The sequence below is a fragment of the Odontomachus brunneus genome, unplaced genomic scaffold (assembly GCF_010583005.1).
Source record: "Odontomachus brunneus isolate Ranch 3 - 2012 unplaced genomic scaffold, Obru_v1 Obru_scaffold_314, whole genome shotgun sequence".
NCBI lineage: Eukaryota > Metazoa > Arthropoda > Insecta > Hymenoptera > Formicidae > Odontomachus > Odontomachus brunneus.
The window spans coordinates 90,659-94,408 of NW_022639764.1; positions in this window are offsets into that span (position 1 = coordinate 90,659).

Below are 3,750 nucleotides of genomic sequence, written 5' to 3' on the forward strand. Positions count from 1 at the left end.
TTTAATTGAGTAGCGTGTGAAACAATATAAAGTGAAAACTAAAAACATATATATTTTAAAAATTTAAGAAAAGTTTGAAAAAAGAGAAAAAAGTATATAATAGTATATATTTTAATAAATATTTTTATAATATTTATGATAAATATTTATGATCTATTGAAACTAATGTCATAAAAATACTTATGAAATATTTTGATAAATATTTATAAAATATTCAAATAAATCTTATAAATATTTTGTAAATATTTTATGAATATTTTGTGCTTTCTGGGTATATATCGATGGCTCCGAACGAAACTGTATCAACTCTGGCGAGCGCTGTAATTCTGTATCAACTCTGAAACGTTTGTGAAAACTACCTCAAAACGCTCTTTGTCTTCTGTCTCAACTCTACTGAGCCGCTCTATAATGTAGTAACTCATTTTTTATTAAATTTGTAAATTCGTAATTTTCTAATCCAGCTAAATATAAAGAACAGTTCAATAGCATTTTAAACGTTGATACTTTTTATATTATGTAAATATTCGGTTTTTACTGTCAACGTAACTCGAAAATGTTTGTTTTCTTTCGTAGTATCTCGATTTAAATTAATTGCTACTGCGCATGAGCGTACACAGCTGCACGACTCTCGTGTTATCCGGCAATGCCCGCAATGAAAGCAAGTTTTATGTGAAAGCAAGTTTTATGTGAAAATTAATTTTACTTATAGTGAAAATGGAAGAGATTATTTACGAGTTAAATCCAATTCGGCAATTAGCTTTTTTAGGAAACGTGACAGGTACGTGCTGATAGAAAAATATTAGATTGAATAAATCAAGTGCAAGTGAGAGAGAGAGAGAACATAATCTAAAATTTGTGGTGTATTATTGTTCTGATATAAATCTAAACTATCAATAAATTTAGATACGTTAAGAAAACTTTTTTGTATATTGTTTCAGAAAACACTACAGATTCTCTTTGCTCTTTGGATTCGGCCATTGAACTTGTTCTTAAAGATTATCAAATTGAAAACTTGCCCGTTTTAAATGAAGCTGACGATTTGAATGAAAACATTTCATCGTCGACAGAAGTTACACCTGAATCGAATAAATTAAATCAATTCTCAAGAAAAAGATCTAAAAGCTATGAAAAATGGAAAGCAAATGAAGCAAAAAAAGCACGACAAGCCGGACAGACGTGTGTTGGTAAAACGGGGAAAACAGTAGAAGCGCGGAATGTTAAACAAGGATGCGGAGAAAAATGCAGACTTTCTTGTCATACCAAATTTTCCGAGCAAGATAGAGTCAAGGTATTTAAAGAATTTTGGAATATTGAAACTCACGAAAAAAAGTGGGACTATGTGCTAAGGCGAATTCAGGTATTACCTATAAAAACCAGAACTACTAATTGGGAAACTGTCCGGAATGAATCACGAAAATATAGTTTTCGAATTGATGGAAAAGAAATAATTGTTTGTAAAACAATGTTTCTTGCAACGTTAGACATTAACGACTCATGGATTCGGACTGCGCTTGAAAAACAAGGAAAAGGAAGTGCAATGGGCAAAGACATTCGGGGAAAACATTCCAAGCGTTCAAAACTACCTTCAAGTTTGATTGATAATATCAAAGAACATATTCAGATTTTTCCTAAGGTACCGTCTCATTATTGCCGCAAAGATAGCCAGCGCGAATATTTAAACGAAGATTTGAATATTAAAAAAATGTTTGAACTGTACAAAACGTGGATGGCAAACCATAAATCTACAGAAAAAGTAGCTACTGAACGCCAGTACAGAGATGTTTTTGTTAACAATATTAATTTACACTTTCACAAGCCTAAAAAGGACCAGTGTGATATCTGCTTTGCTTGGAAGCAATCGACGCATGAGGAAAAAGACAAAAGTGAAGCAAATTACAATTCGCACATACAAGCAAAAGATTTGGCTCCCAAAATGAAAGATGAAGATAAAGTACGCGCAGCAAGTAATCCTACTGAATGCGTTGCTTATTTTGATTTATAAAAGGTCTTAAGATGCCCTCGTGAAGAATCATCTGCTTTCTGGTACAAGCGGTATCTTAGCATTTATAACTTTACTATTTTCGATTGTTCTAGACACGAGAGGTTTTGTTATGTATGGAATGAGACAATTGGGAAAAAAGGATCAAATGAGATTGGAAGTTTTCTTTTTGATTTTATCGAGAAAAAAGTAGCAAACAATGTGAGTAAATTCACATTCTACTCAGACAACTGCGCAGGTCAAAATCGAAATCGCTTTATTTTTGCCATGTTTTTGCTTGCATCTGTACGGTTCAATGTCGAAATAAGACATTGTTTTTTGGAAGTGGGACACACTCAGAATGAAAGTGATTCTATGCATGCTCTTATTGAAAGGAAAAGTAAAGCCATTTCGATTTTCTCTCCTGAAGATTGGATTACTATTATTAAAAGCGCGAAATCCACTAAAAAACCATATGTCGTGACAGAGGTACAGCAAGAGCATATCTTTGATTTTAAAGATCTTGTTAACAAACAACGATGGGAAACTTATGTAAATGGAAATAAAATCGCTTGGTCAAAAATCCGCGAAGTTTGCGTAAAAGGGGACTGTGCAAATACTGTACGGTTTAAATATGATTTTACTGAAGATTATAAGGAGCTTTGCGTAACACGAGGTGTCAAAGGGTGGCCTTTGAATTTAAGTAAATATGAATTAAAGCCAGCGTATAAGTCTACTTTGCTAGTTGAAAAATCCAAATTGAAAGATTTACTCATTTTATGCAAAACGGGTGCAATTCCTTCAACTCGCTATGCTTTTTATCAGTCGTTACAAACAACCGATAAAACAAACGACGGCAGTGATAATGAATAATTTTAATAATGGAAGCCTTTTTTGTCTTAAATTGAGAAGTATTAAGAATAGAATATAGGTATTATTACGCTCAGAAAACTAATGTGATTTACATTACGCATAATCGATGTGATAACTATGAAATTTGTGATATTGTAAACTAAATTGTGTGTATTACATAAGTGTTAGTTTTTGTCTACTGAATTTTATACCAGTTTGTTGTTTCATTCTAGCGTATTTTACTATTCAATAATAATTAAATTGTCTTAAATACTATTATTTTAATACTACTTTTCTTAAGCCAACCATATTTCTTAAATAAATTTAAAAGAAAAATTATTTTATCGTTCATCGCAGCTGTTTAAAAATTGCTAGTAAGTATGTGCACTCGTCTTCATATTATGTAACATCGATTCTTGTGAGAGTTTCGTTTTTATTGTGTTTTTATAAATTAGTTTTTAGCGTTTATTTTCATTTAAAACATGTAAAAACACGGTCAGTAACAATATTCAATGTAATTGCGACAGTTTGTAAAACTAAACAAAAAATTTGTTATAATATTATATTATTAATAATAAAGAGCGTTTTGAATTACAATAATTTCTTATAATATGTCTATAGGAAATTTATAACCCGATTATAATATTTTTTGCAACTTTTTATTTTTACATAAAAAATATAAATAATGTAAAAGATTTAACTTTACTTGTTCAATTTATATATATATACAGGGTGAATATTATATACCGGAACACCTGAATATCTCGAAAACAAAGCGTTGTATAAAAAAATGTTAAATACAAAAGTTGTAGGGTTTAAAAAGATCTATTTTATGATATTAGCAGTTTGACCTTGAGTTGCGTCATAAAGATCAGGTCAAGGTCACAATGATGTTTTTAAATGGATACCCCCATTTTTTA